The following is a 25,008-nucleotide window of genomic DNA, read 5'->3' as shown; positions in this document are numbered from 1 at the left end:
TTAGCCAGTACCAGACAGTTTTGATGACTGCTACTTTATGATATAATTTTAGATATGGTAAGGCTAAATCACCTTCTTTTGTACTTTTTTCAGTGAATCCCTGGAAATTCTTGACTTTTTATTTCTCCATATAAATTTACTTATAACTTTTTTCTAACTCATTAAAGTAATTTTTTAAAAATTTTGATTGGTAGGGCACTAAATAAGTAGTTTAGTTTTGGTAGAATTGTCATTTTATTATATTATCTCATCTTATTCATGAGTAGTTGATGTTTGCCCAGCTATTTAAATCTGATTTTATTTGTGTGAGAAGTGTTTTGTATTAGTTTTCAAAATGTTTTTGAGTCTGTCTTGGCAGGTAGACTCTCAGGTATTTCATATTGTCAGTGGTTACTTTGAATGGGATTTCTCTTTCTGGTTCTTTCTGCTGTATCTTGCAAGTCATATTTAGAAATGTTGAAGATCTATGAGGGTTTCTTTTATATCCTGCTACTTTGCTAAAGTTGTTAATTATTTCTGAAAGTTTTTTAGATGATATTTTGGAATTCTCTAGGTATACCATCATTTCATCTGCAAAGAGTGAGAGTTTTGTTTCTTCCTTTCCAATTCTAATTCTTTCAATATATTTTTTTCCTCTTATTGCTGAAACTAAAATTCCTCATGTAATATTGAATAGTAATGATGATGGGCATCCTTGTTTCACCCCTGATTTTATTAGGAATGCCTCTAGCCTATTCCTGTTGCATATAGTGCTTGTTGATGGTTGCAGATCAATAGTGCCTATTATTCTGAGGAACAAGCCATTTATTCCTCCACTCTCTAGTGTTTTTAGTAGGTATGGTTGCTGTATTTTGTCAAAAGACTTTTCAGCATGTATTGATAAGATCATATGATTTCTGATAGATTTGTTATTGATATAATTAATTATACTAACATTTTTCCTAAGATTGAACCAGCCCTGTCTTCCTTGGATAAATTCTACTTGATCATAATATATTATCCTAGTGATAACTTGCTGTAATTGCTTTGCTAAGATTTTATTTAAGATTTTTGTATCTATATTCTTCAGGGAAATAGGTCTATAATTCTTTCTCTATTTTAACTCTTCCTGGTTTAGGTATCAGCACCATATTGGTGTCATGGAAAGTGTTAGGCAGAGTTCTGTCTTCACCTATTTTTCCAAAGAGTTTATGTAGAATTAGAACCAACTGTTCATTAAATGTTTGATAGAATTCTCTTGTGAATCCATCTGGTCTTGGAGATTTTTTCTTAGTGATTTCAGTAATGACTTGTTGAAATTCTTTTTCTGAGATAGGGTTATTTAGGTTTTTAAATTTCCTCTTCATTTAATCTGAGCAATTTATATTTCTTTAAATATTCATCCATTTCACTTAGATTGTCATTTATTGGAATAGAGTCGGGCAAAATAATTTCTAATTATTACTTTAATTTCCTCCTGATTAGTGGTCAGGCAAAATAATTTCTAATTATTACTTTAATTTCCTCCTCATTGGTGGTAAGTTCACCTTTTTTTGTTTATGATACTAGCAATCTGGTTTTCTTCTTTCTTTTTTTTTTAGTCAAAATGACCGGAGGTTTATCAATTTTATTGGTTTTTTCATAAAACCATGACTTGGTTTTATTTTATTTTATTAGTTCAATAATTTTCCTTCTCTCTATTTTATTAATTTATCCTTTAATGTTTAGAATTTCTAATTTAGTATTTAATTGAGATTTTAATTTGTTCTTTCTCTAATTTTTTTATTTGCATATTTAGTTCATTGATTTCATCTTTCTCTAACTTATTCATGTAAGCATTTAAAAATATACTATATCCCCTGACAGCCCCCTTGAGTGTGTCCCATAGGATTTTGGTATATTTTTTCATTGTTGTCATTATCTAGGATGAAATAATTAATTTTCTATAATTTGTTGCTTGAACCACTCATTCTTTAAAATGAGGCTATTTAGTTTCCAATTAATTCTGGTTCTATTTCTCCCTTGCCAAATATTGCGTATGATTTTTTATTGTATTAAGATCTGAGAAAGATGTACTCACTATTTCTGCCTTTCTACAATTGGTCATTAGCTTTTATGCCCTTGTACATGGTCAGTTTTTGTGTAAGTGCCATGTACTTCCAGAAAAAAATGTCTATTCCTTTCTATACCCATTCAATTTCCTCCATAAGTCTATCATATCTAGGTTTTCTAACAATCTATTTATATACTTAATTTCCTTCTTGCTTATTTTATGATTCAATTTAGCTAAATCTTAAAGCAGGAGGTTGAGGTTTCCCACTAGTAGAGTTTTACTGTCCATGTCTTCCTGTAGTTCTTTCAACTTCTCTAAGAATTTGGATGCTATACCATTAGGTACATATATAATTAATTTTGAAATTGCTTCATTGTCTATCCTCCTATTTTCTAGGAAGATAAAGTTTCTTTCCTTATCTGTTTTAAAGCTATCTATTTTTGCAGATACTTTGAGATAAGGAACCTCTGCTTTTTTCCCTTCAGCTGAAGCAAAATATATTTTCCTCCAACCTTTTACTTTTACGCTATATGTATCTCTCTGCTTCAAATGAATTTCTTGTAAGCAGCATATTATAGAATTCTGGTAATTAATCCAGTCTGCTATTCACTTTCATTTTTAAGGGAGAGTTCATCTCATTCACGTTCAAAGCTATAATCATTAACTCTTTATTGCCCTCCATGCTATCTTCCTTCTGTTTGTATTTTCCGCTTTTTCCCCTTTATCCATATTCTCCAGTGGTTTCTTTTCTGAATACCACTACTTTCAGTGTGTCTGTCCTCTCCTATATAAACCCCCCCTACCCTTTCTTTGCCCTTTCCCTTTTCCCCTTCCTCCCTTCCTTTTTTTAGTCCCCACCTCCATTTTGCCCCTTTTAATGCTTGAAAGGTAAGATAAGTTTCTTAACTTGATTGTGTCTAAATTAACTTTAAGCCATGTCTGATGAGATGAAAATTCCAGTAGTTATCACCTCCTCCCTTCTTCCCCTCCATTACAGTAGATCTTTTGTATCCTTTGATATAATGAGATTTAACCCATTCAATCTCCTTCCACCCTCCTTTCTCCTTACTGACACCCCTTTTTAAGAAGTTATTGTTTTTAAATCATTCTATCTGAGTCAAAGAAAAGTTATGAGTGGTTTGTATATTCTCTCTAATAGTTACAATTCTCAAGATTTAGAAGACTCTTTCTCCCAAGTGGGTATATAGCCAGTTTCATCTTATTGGATAGCAGATTTTTTCCCTTTAATCTTTTATTTTAACCTTTTCCTGTGTCTCTTGAGCCTCCTATTTGATGTTCAAATTTTTTTTATTTAGTTCTGATCTTTTCATCAGAAAATATTGGAAGTCTCCCATTTCATTAAATGTCCATCTTTTCCCCTGGAAGAGAAGGCTCAGTTTTTCTGTATAGCAGATTCTTGGCTGCATTCCAAACTCTCTTGCTCTTTGGAATATCTCATTCCAGGTCCTTCAATCCCTGAATGTCGATGCAGCCAGGTCTTACACAATCCTTACTTTGGCTCCTTGGTATTTAAATATTTTTTCTTTCTGTATGATTGCCAGGATTTGTCTTATATCTTATAGTTCTGGAATTTTGCCATAAAATTCCTTGGTGTTTTCAGGGGGATAGATATATTCTGTCGATAACTATTTTTCCCTCTGGTTCCATGATATCAAGTCAATTTTCCATCACTAAATCCTGTAATATTAAGTCCAGGCTTTTTTTTTCTTCAATGTTTTCAGGAAGGCCTATAATTCTCAGGTTGTCCCTTTTTGACCTGTTCTTGAGGTCAGTGGTTTTGCTGGTGAAGTATTTTACATCATTTTCTTCTATTTTTTTCAGTCTTTTGGTTTTGTTTAACACAGTCTTGTATTCTCATGAAGTCATTAGTTTTGGCTGATTCCATTATTATTTTTATTGTAGAGGAGAAGATTTTTCTTCATTTATCTTTTGAAACTCCTTTTCTAGCTGGTCTATTCTATTTTTGAAGGAGTTTTCCATTTGCCCAAGTGTAGTTTCGAGAGAGTCATTTTCTTTTTGCATTTGCCCATTTAAAGATCTAAGAGAATTATTTTCAATTTGCATTTAGCCAATTGTATTTTCTTTCTTTAATTTTTAGTTTTTTGCAAGACAAATGGGGTTAAGTGGCTTGCCCAAGGCCACACAGCTAGGTAATTATTAAGTGTCTGAGACCAGATTTGAGCCCAGGTACTCTTGACTCCAAGGCTGGTGCTTTATCCACTACGCCACCTAGCAGCCCCTCAATTTTATTTTCCATGGACTTGTTTTCTTGTTGTGAGATGTTAATTTACTCTTTCAAGGTACTAATTTTCTCTTGAGTTTCTTTTCCCAATTTTCCCAATTGATTTTTAAACTCCTTCCTGATTTCTTCAAGGAAGTGTTTCTGGACTGGAGAAAATTCATATTCTCCTCAACAGTGCTAGATCTCTCTGGGTGAGAATCTCTTTTCTAAGTAGTTCTCCATGGGCCCCCTTTGATGGCCTTTCTTCATCTTTCTAGAATCTTGTGTTGGGGGTGGAACTGGCTCTCAGGAGTTTGCTTTTGAAGATCCTAGAAGCTCTGTTCACTTAGTTTTAGTAATTCCAAGGGCTGATCAGTAGGGTACATTGGTTGCTTTCTCTGTAGTGAGGTCCTCAGGAGCAGAGTCTGAGTTGACCTTGAACACTGGTATGGGCCCTAGAGGAGGGAGTTAATCTCTGTTTCAGTTGAGTGAATTCTGATGACCAAGTCTTAACCTATGGGGGTGGGGTCTTTTCTTTGTTTATTCTGGGCAAAGGGCTCCACTGAGAGTATGGAATTCAGGTCCCCCAACCAGCTGATTGTTTTCCAGGTGTGCTCTGAAACTCTGTGCTGGAACTTCCATTGCTCTCTGCATACACCCCCACAGCCCCCCCCCCCCCCAACCAAAGACTCTATAGCTAAAGATGGCTGAGTCTGATTCTCTGGCTCCACCCCACTGCTACCCCTGTGCTAACTCTCTGCTCTCATCTCCTGGTTCACCCACAATCCCCTGAGACAGACCTTCTTGGTAGGTGTTCTTATCCTAGCTTCTCTTTCTAGGCTTTGTCCTTTGAATTTCTGTTATTTCTTGCATGTTGTTTCTGAGGGGAAAGAGGAGCACTTCTCTCTACCATCTTGGCTAGAGGTCTTTCCTCTTTATTTTAACGAAAGATACATTTATTGCGAGATTCTATGTTTTTAAAATAGAAATAAGTATACTATTTTATCAATATTTTATCTTTTTTGCTGTTTGCCTAATATTATACCTACCTTTTATGCCTGAAACAGATCTGTCCTGATAATAATGTGAAATCTTTGTGCTATATTGCATTATATTGTTTGCTAATATTTTATTTAAATTTTTGCTTTTATTCTCATTAGAATAAAATTAGGTAATATTTGCAAAGCATTTTTAAAACCATTAAGCAATATGTAATTATGATAGTGCTGGTGGTGCTGGTGATTATTAAAATGAAGGATATTAGTCAATAGTTTTATAGGCTGAATTTCTCTTTAGTGTCTCATTTTATGAGAAATGCAGAAAAAATATATATTGCATGTATAGAGAAGAAAAAAAATTTCAAAACAAGTAATGGAGAGGAAAAAGAGAAGATAAATTTGATATGCTTTTCATTACTTAATGTTTTAAGAATTTTTCTCATAAACACATCTAATGCAGCTAAGCTAAATAGAAAACAACTTAGAAAATATTTTTGCAACAGATTTCTCTGATAAAAGTCTTAAGGATATAAGAATTTAATTCAAATTTTAACAAATTCTTCAATTGATAGTCATTTAAAATAATGAATGAGGGGCAGCTAGGTGTTGCAGTGAACGGAGCACTGGCCCTGGAATCAGGAGTACCTGAGTTCAAATCTGGCCCAAGACACTTAATAATGACCTAGCTGTGTGGCCTTGGGCAAGCCACTTAACCCCATTTGCCTTGCAAAAAAAAAATAATAAAATAAAAAACAATAAAATGAAATAAAATAAAATGAAATGAAATGAAACAAAATAAAATAATAAAAATCAAATCAAATATCAAATCAAATAATGAACTAATACTTTCTAAGAGAACAAACCAAGGCAATCAATAACCATATGAAAACACATGTTAAATATAAATAAAAATACAACCCAACACAATTCTTCAATTCTATTTCAAACCCATCAGAGGAGCAAAAAGTCATTTCCAGGAACACCTATTGTTAATGAGGACATGTGCCATATGAAACACTAAAAACTAAAAAGAAACAAATTTGCTATTAAGCTCCTTCAGTCCAGAAAGGATATAAAAATAAGAAACCTGAAGTAAAGGTTGATCCAAGTCAAGGCTTCCCATTAAGTCATAGTGCAAGGAAATGTACTAAGGGTAATGTAACTTGGATGCTCTGTAAACCCCCCTGAAGATGGAGTGATCCAGGTCAAGAAACTCAAGGACTTATTATCTGAAGTTTGCAAAGATGAGGAAACTGGCAAAACCAGCACAACCAACATTAGGACAAGTATAAAATATAAAAGCTGCAGACTATAGCAGAGTGGAATTTGGTAACACTTTGATCTTTAGCTTGCAGTTTCATGATAGTCCTGAAATACCTAGCCAGGACTTTGGCTGGGTATTTATATTGAAATATCTCTATAAAATAGTGAAGGCAGTACCTAGTCATAGAACAACATCCAATTCTATGAACAGACATGATTTTGCATCCAACTACTTCTATCAGTTCAAGAAATGGGGGGGCAGATCTTGTTTCTGGAACAAAAAAAATCTTATAATTGAAGCTGTAAATGTGAGGTAACATAAGAAAACTGCTAACCTACTAGTACTGTGACGAAATAGTAAAGGTGAAAAGATATCTCAATATAATAATTCAGAGATATTAATTCATTGAAATAATAAGAGACTTGTCAAAAACTTTATCATTAGATCTGAGAAATGAAAAAAGTTTGAAATGAGATCATTATGAAATTAGAAAATTTGGAAAGAATAACTGTAAGGTAAAAGTAGACAACATTCCTGAAGTCATGTCTCTGAAAAATGTAATATAGTTAAGAGAACTCATTTCAAAAAGGTAAACAGAAATATTAGAATAATATGAAATGACTCATAAAACTAAAAGTAAGATTATCTACCATAAAAAGTTGAAATGAAAACAGAACGAGGAGAGAATTTGATAATCATTACATTCCCTTATAAATGGACATATAATGCTCATTTATATTTCATTTTAATTAATTATAGTTAAAACATCCCTTTAATTGTAGAAGCACAGGGCAAAGTATAAATAGACTACAAATAGCCTCATGAAAGAATGGCCAACCAAATTATATATAGAATTTTCAGAGCCAGAAGCTAGAGTTTTCAAGTTAAAAGGACAAAATAGTTGAGTCATGTCACAAAAGAAAACACTCACAAAAGAAGAAAAATAAAGGAAAAAAGTATGCTTCAAATATGCACTCAAGAGTTTATTGATTTTCTTTCTCTTGAAGGGGATAGAATTTTTCATCATGAATCCTTTCTATTAAGGGAGCAGTACCAAGAGAACAATATACACATTAACAGCATCATTGTAATCAACCCTGAAGGATGCAGCTGCTCTCTATAGTTCAGAGAGCTAGGACAACCCTAGGAGACCACTGATGGACAATGCTATTCCCTTCCAAAGGAAGAAAAGTAAAGCAAAGCAAAAACCAAAAAAAAAATCTCCTTCAGAATTACCTTTATTTTTAAAATAATTATCTCATGTAAGTCTTTCCCTTAATTCTAATTCTTCAAACTGAAAATGATTAATCTGTAAACATGTTAAACATAAATTTGCATGTGCAATTTGACTTGATTGTTTGCCACTGAGGGGATGGAGGTGGGAAAAGAGAATTAAAAGTTTTATAATTCTACTGTACATCTTTTAGATTGAAAAATATGTCAAGAATATGAAAAATATAATCATAGGAAAGAATATGATAGGATAGAAGTTTTCATGAGCACATGGTAAGACTGCATTGTTTTAACAATGGGAAAAAAATTAAAATTATTAACTAAAAGTCACTAAAATTTATACTAACTTTGGTATAATGACTTAGCTCAGGTGCACATTGTTCCCAAATGCAAGGTTATGATTTGTCTGCATTGAATCAAATAATTAAATAATGAATAAAACAAACCATCCCCCCCCCCCCAATAAACAATCATTCACAAAGGTAGCAGATGACCAGATATATAGATTTGACTTCCCAGTTTACTATTCCTGTCCATCTCTCTTGTCTTATAGACTGTGAGCACATACAAGCACTCTTTTGTATCCTGTAACTTGGACTGGAATATCTGCTTCTGCTAGCAGTCCTCCGGTCCTGAAATTGTGACTCAGAACCAGGTATGGAAACTATAACATAGCTCTTAACCCAGTTTCATTAAAGTATCCCCATAATCTTCTAATCAGTTTTCTGATGCCCTTACTGTCTCTGTGTTGAAAGTTTTGTTAGTCACTGCTGCTGATCCCTATCCCTAGCATTATTATATAATTTAAAAATATAATAAACATGCTATCTCTGTATTTATCCAAGACATTGATTTAAAAAAATAAATATCATAGATCCAAGCACATATCCTTGAGTCCATGCACTGAAGATTTCTTTCTGGTAGTCATTAGGCCCTTTGGGAAAAAAAAAAAAAAACTATTTGAATAGTTTTGAATCCAAAAAGGAATGATAAATATAATAAACCTGACTCAGGGAGATGGAGGAGGATGGTGAGGTACATTAATAGATTGTGCATCAATGTCTTTTTATAACTCACGTAGGCCTGAATATATATACTGGACTATCCAAACTTTTGACAACAGAACAAAAGGTCTCGGAGGCTGGAAAGGTTTAAGATATAGAAAAGATATTAAGCTTATTGTCCCAGGGCCATCTAGCTAAATTTGCATAAACCAGATTGATGATTTATTTTCTGATCAGTTTTAATATTTTTTTCATAAAAAGGTGTGCTCAATCTCAATGAAAAGTACCAACATCAAAGAAAGCATAGACTGAATTTCTAGTGCAAAATGGTTATTGTTATATTAACATCTTGAATTTCATTCTAAGTATTTGGTGTTTAATTTAATAGGTAATGGGGATTATAAACTTGAGTAAGAAAATGAATTAGATAACCTAATTTTTGTTTTTGTTTTTTGCAAGGTAATGGGGGGAGGTTAAGTGACTGGCCCAAGGTCACACAACTAAGTAATTATTAAGTGTCTGAGGTTGAATTTGAACCCAGGTCCTTGTCCTTCTGACTCCAGGGCTGGTATTCTATCCACTGTGTCACTTAGCTGTCCCTAAATAAACTTCAATACTTGAAAATGATAAGGACATATTTTGAAATGGAAGAAATTAAAGGTAAAAAGACATGAGAACAGAAGGAAGATAGAGATCATTGAAATCTGCAAAAAGGAGAAGGGAGGAGACAAGATGGAGGAGTGGAGACAGGAATTCCCAGAAACATGTTCCCCCCAAAACTCCAAAAGCTGCCAAATTGTGACTTTAGCCAAAATTTACAGGGACGAAACCCACAGAAAGGCTGAGTGATACAATTTCCCAGTCCAAGACAACTTAGAAGTTTTGCAGGAAAGGTCTGTTTCACTGAGACTGGGGGATGGATAAAGCTGCTGTAAGTGTACTTGCAGCCCCAGCTGCAGCCAGGTCTGGGGCTTAGATCCCTGGGGGAAGCCTGGGTCCCAGACAGAGGGGAGTGGGTTCCAGATTTCCTCTCTGTGATCACTGGGAACAGCCTTAAGGAGCGGTGAGAAAACTCCACCACACCCCAAAGAGTGCAGAGCGCAGGCCTCAGAGCAGCCCTGCAGCGAGAACCTGCAACAGGAATGGGGAAAACCAGCCTGTACCCCCAGAGTACAACCCACAGATGGTAAGAGGGTCAGGGGAGACTGAAGAGGTCTCTCTGCTCTCCCTGGGGCAGGACTCAGCTGTTTGCCCACATTCAGATACAGGTTGCAGTTTGGGCTAAGAGCCTTCCATAAGACCTTGGAGGATTTAAGGTCCCTCAACCCGCCGCCCCCAAAGCCTTGGAAGTGCAATAAATCAGTCTAAGCTTGAGGAAATGAGCAAAAAAAAACGAAAAAGAAGAATCTGACCATAGAAAATTACTTTGGGGACTGCTAGGTGGCACAGTGGATAGAGCACCAGGCCTGGAGTCAGGAGGACCTGAATTCAAATTTGATCTCAGACAATTACCTTGCTGTGTGGCCTTGGGCAAGCCACTTAACCCCATTGACATGCAAAAAACTAAAAAAAAAGGAGATTACTTTGATTCCATGGAAGTTGCAGAATACAAAATCAAAGCTACTGTATCTAAAACCTTCAAGAGAAATAGAAAAAAAGGCTCAGGCTATGGATGAGTCCCCAAAAGCCTTTGAAAAACAATTAAGAGAGGTAGAGGAAAACTTGGGAGGAAAAATGAGAGCAATGCAGAAAAATCATGAAAACCATCATCTTGGTGAAAGAAATACAAAAAATACTGAAGAAAAATAATATGTTAAATACCAGTTTAGGGCAAATGGCAAAAGCAACACAAAAGGCAAATGAAAAGAAGAATGCTTTGAAATGTAGTTGGAAAAGGAGATTAAAAAAAAACCTCTCTGAAGAAAATAACTCCTTCAAATACAGAATGGGACTAAAGGAAGCCAATGACTTTGTGAAAAGTCAACAGGAAATAAAACTATGCCAAAAAAAACCCAAATTAGAAGAAAATGTGAAATATCTCACTGAAAAGCAACCAACCTCCAAAACAAACCAGATCTAGAAGTGATAAATTGAAAATTATTGGGCTACCTGAAAGTCATGACCAGAAAAAGAGCCTAGATTTCATTTTTCAAGAAATAGTACAGCAAAATTGCCCTGAGATCCTAGAAGCAGAGCATAAAATAGAAATTGCGGGAATTCACTTATAACCTCCTCAAAAAAGATCCCAAAAGATAAGCTTCCAGTAATATTATCACTAAATTCCAAAATTCCCAAGTCAAAGAGAAAATAATAAAAGCTACCAGAAACAAGTAATTCAACTACCATGGATCTATAATTGGATGATACAGAATCTGGCAGCATCTACATTAAGGACTCATAGGGGCTTGGAATATGATATTTCAGAAGGCGAAACATTTGTTTTACAACCAAGAATCAACTACCCAGCAAAACTGGATGGACTTTCAATGAAACAGGGGGTTTTCAAACTTTCTTATTTAAACAAACCAATGTTTGATCTTCAAGTATAGGACTCTGGTGAACCATAGAGAGGGAAGATGAGAATTTCTAAGTATGAAGAATGTTGAACTGTTTGTATTCCTGCATGCGAAGAAGATATTGATAACTCATATGAACTTTCTCATTTATAAGAGCTGTTAGAAGGAGCATATATAGACAGGGCACAGGAAGGAACTGAATATAATGGCATAATATAGTAAAAAGATGGAGACAGTGGTGAAAAAGAAAGTATTGGTAAGAAGAGAAAGGAGAGGAAGAAGGGACTAAGGTATTTCACATAAGAGTCAAGAAACAGCTTTTACAATGGAGTGGAATGGGGGAAATCCAGGGAGAATGAGTGAACCTTCATTCTCATCAGAAATGGCTCAGAGAGGAAATAACATTATATATGTGTGTATATATATATATATATATATATATATATATATATATATATTCAATAGGCTATAGAAATCTATCTTACCCTAGAGAAAAATGAGAGGAAAGGGGTGGGATAAAGGGGGATATGAGGAGGGAAGGGGGGAATAGGTGATAGAAGAGAGGGAAGATCATGGGACAGGGAACTCAGATACAACACACTTTTGAACAGGGACAGAGTGAAAGGAGAGAGAGAAAATGGAATAAACGAGAGTGGTAAGGAAATACAGCTAGTAATAGCAACTGTTGGAAAAATATTGAAGCACCTTCTTTGGTGGAATTATGATAAAGAAGGCAACTCAACCCAGAGAAAGAACTATTAAAATCTGAACACAGACTGAAGTCCTTTTTTTTTTTTCTCTCTCTTGCTATTCTTGAGGTTTCTCATCTTGTTTTGCATGGAGAGGCATTTATGTTTACTCTCACAACAAGATTATTGTAATAAAAAAGAAATGTGTAGAAAGAAGGATCTGTAAGGTAAATAAAAGCTTGGGAGCTCATTAATTTTGGAGATTATAGAAGCAGAAGCAATCAAAAATTATTTGAATATTTAAACTCCAAAAACCTAATAAATAATTAAATATAGAAGAAAAAAGTTATCTTCTTTACTGAAATTGTGGCATTAGGAAAAGGAATTAAGCAAATTGAAGAGTAGAGAAATAATGTGGTTTTAGGGAAGAAACAAAGAAAAAATAAAAAAAAGAAAAGAAGGAAAATGGGAAGAAACAAGAAGGAAAGGCAGAATAGAAGAAATAAAGAGAACAGAAACAAAAAAAGTCAATTAGAAGTTAAGGGAGAACAGAGAGGATATAAAGAGGAAAGAGATTAATTTTTTCACAATCAAAGGTCTGTAAGTGGAGAAGAACAAAAGCACATTGTTTACTTTCTTAGTTTTTAGTAATTCATTTACATCTTTATTCTTAAAGGTTCAGTATTTGAGTTATAATTTTGCTTTTTATTTGTACCATTTGTTTATTTTTTATGGTTGTCAAATAGAGGAATATTAAAAATAAGTAAAGAAATTGTGGTATAAGCATAAAGAATTTCTTCTGATTCAGAATTTTGGCACAAGTGAAGCCTAAAATTCATTTACATTTTAGTGCTTTTCACATGGAGCCAGCTTTGCCCATCCAGAGAACTGACTGTGCTGTACAATTGTAAATGTTGAAACCCAGTTATTTTAGATATCTGTGACTAAGGAGAATTTTATAACAACAACTACTATTTTGTTCTTGGCAAAATTGTCAAAATATACTATATTATTAAAGGAATAGTTTGTGTGTGCTTAAGATCTTTAAGATATCAATATGTCTTCATCCTTACACCTCATACTAAAAGAACCTAATCTCTTTTCTTGACTAGATATAGAAACAAAACAGACCAAAGACCTTAAATATCTGTAAGGTAAATGAAAGCTTGGGAGCTCATTGAAAAGTAGTTGACTATTTCATGTCAATCTTGTGAGTGAAATGGAAGAATGTGGACTTGAAATTTATGCAATTATATAAATCAAAAGCTATTAAAATAGTTGGATTCAAATAGCAACCAATGTTATTCTTAATGATATTGAATCATCTAATTCTAACCAGGGGTTAGTTAGTGGATTGCCTCAGAGATTTGTTCTTGTTTCTATGATGTACAGAACCTTTACTTTTTTATTTGATTGATTGGTTGAAGGTCTAAATGTTACTTATCAACTTTGTAAGTCATATTGATGTCAAGACCCAAAAAGATCTCAACAGATTAGAATGATGGGTCACAACAAAGAAAGTTAATTTTAATTAAGAGAAATCTTAATTTTGCTTCCCAAAATCAAATCCTAATCTGTTGGAGACAGATTCCTACGAAAAAATGTGGAGGTTTTAGTTGCTGTAAAGTCAACATGAGTCATAAGTGTGACATGATGGCCCAAATGAAACAAATGCCTTCAGAGAAATTATAACCATAAGTGTGGAGTCCCTATAATAATAATATTTAGGGCACAGTTACCAGTACATGACCTTGCATATTTGGGACTTCAACCCAAACAATGTTGAAAGGAAATCCAAGTGTCTGGGACCCGAGTCCAGTGCTGAGTAGAGAAATTCCCAAATATCAGCCAATTCACATTAACATATTCTAACTCCCCTGTCTTTGTTAGAGTTCTATAATTAGCACAGGGTTTCTTTGGGGGGTGTCTTTACTGGACTCCACTTTTATCATCTAGCTGCTGTTCCAGATTGCCCCAAAGTAAGTAACCCACTTTGATGTTAAGGTACTTATATATAATCAATATAGAGCTCCCAACCTCTTTCTTTGGTATTTTGTTGGAACCCTTATTTGGGGGAGCCTTGAAAATCCCCCCCTGCAACAAAAATTTTTGGCAAGGCTTTTAAGTCTTGTTAATTATGCTACTTTCTGTCCTTTTTTGAGCACTTTTATAATATTGTGTTCAGTTTAGAGTACTACATTTTTTGGAAATGCACAGACAATATAGAATGCATGAACAAGAGAATATGCTCTATTAGAAACAGTTGCAGTTGTTTAGGAAACAAAAAGAAGAAACCTGTGGTGCAATGTGGATTATGAAACTTGAATTCAGATTTTAAAGGTTGGCATGTTAAAACATTAAAATTTCCTTCCAGAAAAAGAAACAATCAAGAATTTGAAAATTTGGCAATGGAGATAGATAGGTATATAGAGAGAGATAAATAGAGATATGGATAGTAGAGATAGAAATAGGGATAAATAGATATAAGAATAAATCAAGCAGTGGTGGAAGTAAGGTTTTACTAGTCCATAAGGAAGTAAGTTTGTAAGCAGAACTAATTATTTCTTTTTCCTGATCTCATATAAGTGTGGATAACACTTCTTTCATAGGTATGACTTTCTAGTCAAAAGTCTGCTTCTTGAGATTAGTTTTCAAATCTGCTATAAGAAAAACAAAAGAAACATCATGTGCTTGAAGCATCTGCCTGTGGCAGCCTACTCCCAAAACTATTCCTAAAATAAGAATCCTCATTGGGTTTGGTATTGGTCTAGATTCATATGTTCTTTGGAACACTTGAACATGATTTTAGGAAACTTAAATATGCATCAACAAAAATCTCTTTTGTTATTTCAAGGTCCCAATTTTGTGACATGGAATGCCTCCCAGCAATAATAAAATATATAACTCTTTCATTTTAGATCATTTATCTTGGACTCCATCTAGGCTGTATTTAATTCCCTTGAAACAAACCCAAATTTCTAATTCATTGAATAAACATATTTCAGAGATTTTTTTTCCCTAGAAACAAATGGTGAAACAGAAAGAAAAACAAATTTGTAAGAAACAAAGATTAGGGATGCAAGCTCAGTGAGAGTAAGACAACAAAGCTAATTTATCACTAGTCATGCTTGAGTAGCAGGAATAAAAATAAAAATCATTCTTTGTGTTTCATGTGAAGACTGCATGTTACAACTAGAACATTTATTTTAATACCTTGGGATTTTCTCTTTTGCAATTCATTTGATGCCATGGCAATTATAGCAGCAATGGTGACATGAAGAGATATGTCCCTATCCTAATTCCTGCCCTTCTCCTGTCTTCTTTCTAACCATATGTTGTATAACTTCTTTTCCTCCATTTCTCATTTTTCTCCTTATTCCTCCTTATTTCCTTAAGTATTTAATCATAATAAAATTCAGAACATTCTTGACTACTCAGTTTAGGTTAAATAGAGATAAGGATATATTGAGAGGTCCTATGTGTAGTGCAGAGATTCTGCAAAATTTCTGAATTCAACAAAGCAAATGAAAATATAATTGGAAACATATAATGAATAATGGAGGAGCCAGATGGTACAGTCAATAGAGTGTGAGTCCCAGAGTCAGGAAGACTCATCTTCCTGAGTTCAAATCTGCTCTCAGACTCTAAGCAAGTTAAAGACTTTTGACCTCAGTTTCTCATTAGTAAAATGAGCTGGAGAACAAAAATGGGAATCCATTTCAGTATGTTTGCTAAGACAATTCCAAAAGGATTATGAACAGTTAGACATGACTAAAAATAATAATAAAAAACAATTCATGTTAATTTGTTGTTTTATAAGCCAATATGTGGTCCTCACAGATCAGTCTTATTTGAGTTTGACACCACTGGTATACTGATCTGCGTGCACTCTGGAACTGAAGACGAAAAGTCAAGTTTAAATCCTTCTTATATACTTACTAGATTCGTGGCCTTTGTATTTTCACTTTATCTTTCTGTACCTTGATTCTTAATCTATAAAATGAGGAACTTGGATTTTCTGACATCTAAAGTCTTTTTCCAAGTTTTGATCTATGGTTCTATGATAAGCTTGGGAAAATGTTTGTTGTTTAAAAGTAAAACCTTCCAGGAGTCATTAGGCTCCCTCATTCTAGAATTTTGTAGCAAAGAATAGATGGTCTCTTCTAGGGAATATTGCATAAGAAATTACTGTTCAGGAGTGGATGAAATTTGCTATCCTTTGAGGTTTTCTTTTTCTGTGGTTACTAAAAGCAGAAAATCCTTGAGATTCATTTTGTAATCATGAAAATCCTATTGTAGGAGACCATTTATCAGTTATTACTACTGATGGAGGGGAAAAGAATTTGTAAAAAAAGGTGAACAGAGGTTAATTGTTAAAACATTGGGCTCATCAGCTTTCATTTTCTCCAGAGTAAAATTTGCTGAATCTGATGATTTGTCCTATAAATATTAGTAAGATGTAAGGCAAATGCTTAGGATGTTTTTATCTTCTTGAAGATTTTTTGCTCTAACTTTCTAATAAATATTGAAATCTAGTTTATATCACATTTTCTCCAAAATATGTATAGCATTTATCACAATAATAATCAACATTTATACAGGGCTTTAAAGTTGACAAAATACTGTACTTAAATGTCCAATTTGAACCTCAAACAATATCTTCATGGTAGGTACTGTAGCTATTATTATCATCCCTGATTTACAGATGAAGAAACTGAATCTCAGACTATTTAAGCAACCTGAACACATTCACAGAAGTGAAAGTAGGAAACAGACCCATGCCTTCCAGTTAGGACTAAGTGTCACTGAGATTCTGTGATTCCAAATCTACACTGTCTTCCCTACTCCAAGATGCCTCATATATGAACTCTAGTGTCTTACTATTATGCCATGTGTCCTGTTTCCTGAACTATATGGTGCCACTATAAATTGAAATTTTAAATTAAGTAACTTAGTGCAATGCTGGAAGGCCACCTTCATTCTCTTGTTAAAATAAGAATTAGCAGTGAATTTGAGAAACTGAAATATCCTGAAGGCAACTAACTTGAGAGCATTTCAATTTCCTTTTATTGCAATTTGTTTTCATGTGACTGTATTTGAAGCATATGAACAGTAGCACTGTGACTTCTTTGTTCTCCAGAACAGCTGCATTTAGGACCTGAGGTCCTCCTGTGGCTACCATTCCTCTAGGAGGTACTGAGATAAACAAAAAACACCAATCTGAGCACCAATAAATAGAAAGCTATGGGTTATTTTGCAATTTTTTTTAATTCACTTGAAACAATAATAGAAAAAAGAAAAGAACTAAAAGGACATTTCCATGTCCACAGAGGAATAAAAGAATTCAATATAAAACATTAAATTTCCATTTCAAGAAAGCTTTTATAAAAAAATATTACATATTGCTTTCATAGCTACCCAGTTTTTCTTTGCTTCTTTCTAGCTTTTATTTTGTTCTCTGCTGTGTGATGTTTCATTTTTGTTCCTCCCCATTCCCCTACCCTAACGAAACACTTATATGCATAAATGTACATAAATGTCTACAGATATATACATAAAAACTCATAAACATATGTGTAAAACCATTATGCATATTTCCATTGGTAGCTATACCTTGCTACAAGTCATTTCATGGTTTTATTTAATCAGTTCATTACTTCCTTCATTCTACCTACATCACAGCAGTATACCAAGACAATCACATCCTATTTGAGAGATTATTAATGAAAGGTTTCCTTTTTCTTCTAGTCTTGACTACATTGATTTCATTTATATAAAAAATTTTAATAGACAATAATTAAAAATTATTCATTTTACATTTCAACAAGAATATTGCTTTATAATATAGTTTCAAGTCTGATGCTGCTGAATCTTTTACCTTTACATCTTTTTCACCTAGTTTCTTTGAAATTCTTGACATTTTATACTTCCAAATGAACATTATTATTTTTTTCTAACTCAATATGTTTGTTTTGTTTTAGTAATTCAATTGAAATGGCATTGAATAAAGGATTATTTTAAATTGCCACTTTTAATATATTTACTTTAACTATCCATTGCCAAAAATATCACTCTAATTATTTGTATCTGACTCTACTTGTAAAAAAAATATTATATGTTAATGTTCATATAGTTTCTGAGTCTATTTTGGCAGGTATTTTATACTATCTGAGTATTTTAAATGATCTAAAATAATATTAAATTGGTAGCATTTATCATAGTTTCTCCATTTTCTCTTTTGATTTATTTTATTCTTAAATTAGTAATTGTTGCTTGTGTTTATCATATGATAAATTCTATTCCAGCCCTTTATTTTATTTTTGTCTGTATCTTTTCTTTTAACTGTATTTTCTGAAAGCAACAAATAATCAAATTCAAAATTTTAATATATCTGCTTTCATTTTATGGGTAAATTCATCCCATGAATAATCTAAGCCAAAATTACTGGTAAATTTTCCTCATTCCCAACTTTTCCTAACTACCCTTCTCACTCTATCTTTTTCCTCCTCTTTCTACTTCATACTTCCTGCTACTTTGCCCTTCTATTCCTTAATCTATTCACTGCTATGAGGGTCCCTCGCTTATCCTCTTTATCCATTCTATCACCTTGCCCTGTTGTTTCTTTCTAAATTTGTAAAGTTTTATACCTGAATACCTGTTTGCAGATACATAAACATAGACACAAATATACACATAAAAACAATACATATACATAATCCACACATATGTATATATATATATATATATATATATAATACATGTATAAATAGAGTGAAAGTTCTCTCTATAACCTATTCACTATGATAGTAAAGCTCCAGCACTACCCACCTCCCTCTCATTTGCTTCCTCTGTATCAGTTCTTTCTTCCATAGCTCATTTGTATGAAAAATTAGTACTTTTTATCCTTTCCAACAGTTTTGTTTTTTTATAATCACTTCCACCTATACATCAGTCTTTCTTTCAAACTACACAAATAATGATGTCATAAGAATAATGATTACATTTTCACATAAAAGATGTAAACAACTTGACTTCAGTGAGACCTTTATAATTTGTCCCTAATGTTTACTTTATATTACTCCAAGATCTTACATGTTAAAATTTGCATTAAGTTTTGCTATTTTTTTACACAAATCCTTGAAGGTCTTTCAGTTTGGTAAATGTTCATTTTTTTCATCAAGATTATAGTTAACTTTGCTGGATAATTTATTCTTGGTTAAAATCTCAGTTTTTCTCCTTAAATTGAGAACTTTTAAACTTGCTTATAATATTTCTGTAAGTTTTCCTCCAGAGTTTTTGTTAAGGTGATGACTGAGTGGAATTTTTCTAATTCTACTTTGCCTTCTTGTTCTAGAATTTTAGGGCAATTTTATTTGATGAATTCTTGTAATATTGTATCAAGAGTCTTTTTAAAACATCAATTTTAGGTAGTCTGCTTATTCTTAGAGTATTTATATTCAATCTGTTGAAGGTCACTTGTTTTTCTTATAAGATACTTAACATTTGTTTCTATTCTTTTCCATTATTTTAATTTTTTCATTATTTCTTGTTGCCTTATATTGTTATTAGTTTCCCTTTGCTCAATTATAGTTTTCAAGGAATTTTTTATTCTTCTTTGAGTTTTGATACTTTATTTCAACTTAGTTGACTTTCTTTTCATAAATTTCTTGATTTTCTTAATTGCTTTTAGTTTTTTCCTAATTTTTCCTCCATCTCTCTTTCTCCCTCTTTTTTTTTATTTTTAGAGGTCTTTTTAAGTTCTTCCAAGAATTATTTTCAAACTTGGGATCATTTGATATTTCTCATAGAAAAAGGAGTGACTTTTACAGTTTCACCATTTTTCTCTAAATATGAACTCACATATTCTCTATTTCTATATTAACTCTCTATGGTTGACTTCTTACTCTTTTGTTTACTCATTTATAGTTTCATTTTGTTTTATTTTCTTTTTAGCATCAATTAATATAATCAACTTCTTGTCCTGAGGTATGGGGAATGATTCTTCAAACCTTGGGTCCTTCTTACTTTTATTTTCTGATATAATGTCACATAAATGCTATCCTGCAAATATTCATGCTTCCTATGGTCCTTCTAGTGACTGTAAACTACAGTTGGCCACTTTGCTCTGCTGCAACTACCTACAGTCAATAGGATCCCCATCTCTCTGTTTCTGTACTTATTCACAATTATAGCCCAGCACTGTACTGATCAGCACAACCACCTAGACAGTATAAGGTCCTTCTTACTAAAGTTCTCTTACACAAATCTTCTAACTACCCCCTCTCAGTCTGTGAAGTGAAAGTTCCCCAGTTAAAGAGAAAGACACAGTTGCCCCTGGGACTGATTATTTGCTAATTCTATAGAATAGCTCTGAGGTTGTATACACTTCACCATTACCAAGCCTCTGTGGTAGGAGGTCAAGTCTCTCTTGCTGTCTTCTTAGGAGGACAGCTGCTTTCTCTACTTTTGTTTATTTCTGATACTCTAAGTGTCCTCTGAGGTGAAGTTCAGCCTTTTTTTGTGGAGAAAATTTGGAGAGCTGAAAAGTTTATTTAAACTTATTTCACCATCTTCCCAGAATCTTCACTCCAAAATATATTATGTTGCTCCATATTAAACTGAACTATGATGGGAATTATTGTATATGAAAATTTTTGGACAAAATATAAATGGAAAAGTAATTTGTAACTCATGTAAATAAAATGACTTGGTTCAATAACACATAGCAGTCAGAAAGGAAACAATACTAATTAAAGTTATTAGAGGAAATCTAGCTTAGTTAATTCCTGGTAAGATCAAATTTATCTTCTAAATAAAGAAAAAAAATAGAGTGATAAAGGAATGGAAAGTGGAAACCATGTACATGTCCAGAATTATTAGTGATAATAAAAATGTCTTAGTTCCCCAGCATGGCTTCTTGGGTAAAAATGAAATTAAATGAAATTTCCAAGAATCATCTTTGCTTATTATCCACACCTCTCTCAAGAAGAATAGAAGACTAAGATCTGAATCCAGGAGATATTTCTAAGGGTTAATAAAAATGAACCAATCAAAGAAGCTTACTACACTGTCTATGTGATATAACGATGTCTATAAGATGTGAAAATATGCTTATTAAAATTGAAATATAAACTGATGGAAGTAAAATGGTACATTATCATCATTGTTTTTGGAGGTAAAAGGAGACAAATACTGATAGATTTTTCCATTAAAAAATGAGAAAAATAAATGATCCCCATATAAAACAATACATGTCAGCATTTGCCCAACAGGAAAGAAGATGGAAAATTTATTCCTAATGTCAACCACCACTAAGGACAATGTTGAAAAGAAAACATAACTAAAATGGACCCTAAAGAAATCTTTTGGTAGTGCTCATGTCAACTCAAATTTGTTGAAATAAATGAAATTCTCCAACAAGAAGAGGCAGCTTCAAAAATTCCACAAGGAAATATTCCCCCTTTTTATTTTTTGCCTTTGCCTATATTTTATACCTTTGAGAGAAGTCCTGTCAACAGTCTTTGGGCAATGGGAGTTTTGTTTGCCAGTAGACAAGAGGATGGTACTGATAAATTTGTTTTTTAAATCAATTGTTCAGGGCAGACAATCAAGTAAAGTTACATACCTTGTCTCTCTCATTTATACTCTTTATGATGCTCTGGGTTTTATTCTCAGGGTGTACTAACCATGTGACCTGCATCTGTGTGGCTCATAGGAACATTTCATTAGACAAAATTCACAGTGATCAGTATTTTTCGGTCAAGATTTATTTAAGAGGGAAATATGTATTAGGAAATACTAAAGGTTCAAAAATTCATGCCAAATTATATTCCTAAATAATAAACTGAAAACATTTGGTTTACTTGAGATCCATTGGAATTGGGGGAAATAATTTTAAAATAGCAACAGGACAAAGTGTAAGTGTAAATAGTTTAGAATGGGAGAGTGAGAGTTAAATACAACCAGTTCAGGAGCTACTTTGCCAAATGCATGAACATCCTTTACTTCTCTTTCAGTTACTGCTAGAAGTTCATTCAGCCAGAATTCTCTGGTTGCTGAGCACACCCTTTCACTTTGCAACTGTCTTCCTTGTTGGGCTATTTGTGTTTTTTGAAAGTGTTTCTTGCATGACTGGGCATCCAGCTAGTAAAGGATGATTGGACCCCAGAGCTCTGTCTCTCTTCATCTCATCACATTACATAATGACTCCATATCCATAAAGGCTATCTTCCCCAGCAGTGTATATTTTTCCTTCTCCCCTCAGGCTCCTTTGATTCCCTTTCTGGGCATCTATCTATCTATCTATCTATCTATCTATCTATCTATCTATCATCTATCCTATCATCTATCTATCTATCTATCTATCTATCTATCTATCTATCTGGGAAATCTGTAACTTTATTTTTAAATAGCCTTTTCTTTTTTTAGTAAAATGAAGGAGCTGAAATAGATGACCACCAAGATCCATTCATCATCTAAATTTATAATTCTACTGATTATGTCAATTCAAACATATTTACATACTTCCATACATATATGTGGCACATATATATATATATATGAATGTTTAATATATATGTATAAATATATTATTGTTCTCATGAATTTCAGAAATTAATTATAAGGGAGTCTAGTCAACAAATAGTATTTTGGATTCTTTAAAGAAGTGATACCATTAATAGTGCTTGGTTTGCCTATTATTTGTATAGACTGAAGAGGACCTTCATGAGATAGTAAGATTTAGAGCTGAAAATTTAGTTTTACTTGGTGCAACACATTTTAGAGAAAAGGAATTGGGACCCAGAGAGGTTTAATGTTTTGCCCAAGGTCATACAGATAGTAAATTACAAGGCTAGAATTTGAATCAGATTTTCTGACTCTAAATCCACTATGCTACATTGTCATTCTGTCTAGGGCATTTGGGGGATTTCTTTTCTATAGCAGTTAAATAAATACTGGATAAGATTTATTTTTTTTAATTTATGAAAGATGGCATGCCAATCTCAAATTGGAGAAAATGAAATTGAAAAACCAACTCTGTAACTAACTTATAACTGCAGGTTCCTAGCTCCAACAATCTATAGAAAATGCTTAAGAATAAAAACTTTATTATTTCTGGGTGTCATTAAGTGTTTTGTCAAAATGAACTGTTCTGGAGGGTACATACAGAGATTCTAGTTGGTCTCTAGACTGTACTCCCAAGATTTTTAATTAGCATTCACATTTCCACTCAGTTAATTACAGTTGAACTCATGTTGTGTCAAATAGATCATTAGTAACCAAGACAAATGCCAAAAATGAGACAAGAGAAAATAAAATTGGATGCCAGGATATAAATTGAGATTTGGGAGCCAAGATGGTGGAGAAAAGGCAGGGATTCCCACAAGCTCTACCCCAAACCACTCCAAATACCTATAAATAATGATTCTAACAAAATTGTAGAATGGCAGAAAATAGAAAAAAAAACCTGAGTGAAACAATTTTCCAACCTAAGGCAACTTGGAAGATCTGCAGGAAGGGTCTGTTCCACTGAGATTAGAAAGGATATGCAGTGCAGCCCAGATTTTATCAGAGCAAACCAGCTCCAGCCATCTAGGATTAGACCATGGGGCACCTGGGTCCATGGCAGCAGTGGCAGTTTCCAGATCTCTTCACCCAGAGATTGTCAACGACAACTTGGAAGGTCAGCAGGAAAACTCTGGCACACCAGAGTGAGAGTGGAGCACAACCAACTGCAGACATACACCGCCCAGACCCGGCCCAAGGAGACCAGGAGCAGACATGGGGAGTCACCAGGCAGGGAGCTACCTGGCAGCTGCTCTCAGAGCATTCAGTTCACAGAGAGTAAGGGGCTTGGGGGAGATTGCTGAGGTTTCTTTGCAACTTTGACTTTTACAACTATGACTTTTCCTATACTCAGATTCAGGTCATAATCTGGGTCCAAGTCTTAGGAAAAAGGAGCAGTAGAGCAATTGAGGCCTTAGTAACAAGGACTATCCTCATGGGTTCAGGACAGAAATGAGTGCTTGTGCCAGCACAGGCCAGGACAACAATCAGAGTTGCTAAAAAGATCTTAGAGGATTCGAGAACTTTCAGGTCCCTGGATGTTTCTCTGAAAACAACTGCAAAAACTTTCAAATGCTTGGGCAGGTGCATCCTCCACCCTGGAGGCAGGGCCTCACCTTAACAAAGAGTTAAAATCCAGTCATAGCTGGGGAAATGAGCAAACAAAAGAAGAAAATATTCCAAACATAGACAATTACTTTGGTCCTATGGAGGATCAAAATATAATCTCAGAAGATAGCAAAGTCAAAGCTTCTGCATCCAAAGCTTCCAAGAAAAGTACAAATTGGTCTCAGGCCATGGAAGAGAGCCCCAAAAAGATTTTGAAAATCAAGTAAGAGAGGTGGAGGAAAAATAGGGAAGATAAATGAGAGAGATGCAGGAAAATCATGTTAATTGAGTCAACAGCTTGGTGAAGGAGATACAAGAAAATGCTGGAGAAAGTGATATCTTAAAAGCCAAACTGGGCCAAATGGAAAAAAAGCAGTCCAAAAGGTCAATGAAAAGAATCCCTTAAAAAGCAGAATTGACCAGTTAGAAGAGGAGATAATAAAGCTCTCTAAAGAAAATAACTCCATCAAATACAGAATGGAGCTAAAGGAAGCTGATGACTGTGAGAAATAAGGAAACAATAAAAAAACAAGAAGAATGAAAAACTAGAGGAAAATGTGAAATATCTCAGTGGGAAAACATCTGATCTGGAAAATAGATTCATAAGGGATAATTTAAAAATATTAGACTAACTGAAACCATGACCAAAAAAAAGAGTTTAGACATCATTTTTTAAAGAAATTATCAAGAACATTGGCCCTAATATTCTAGAAGCAGAGGGTAAAATAGAAATGGAAAGAATGCCCTGAACACCTCCTGAAAGAGATCCAAAAATGAAAACTTCCAGGAATATTACAGTCAAATTTCTGAACTATCAAGTCAAGGAGAAAAATATTGCAAAGAGTCAGAAAGAAAC

Source organism: Macrotis lagotis, chromosome 8 (assembly GCF_037893015.1).
Source record: "Macrotis lagotis isolate mMagLag1 chromosome 8, bilby.v1.9.chrom.fasta, whole genome shotgun sequence".
NCBI classification, from domain to species: domain Eukaryota; kingdom Metazoa; phylum Chordata; class Mammalia; order Peramelemorphia; family Peramelidae; genus Macrotis; species Macrotis lagotis.
The sequence above is the reverse complement of the archived record's forward strand: the minus strand, read 5'-3'. Positions refer to the sequence as shown.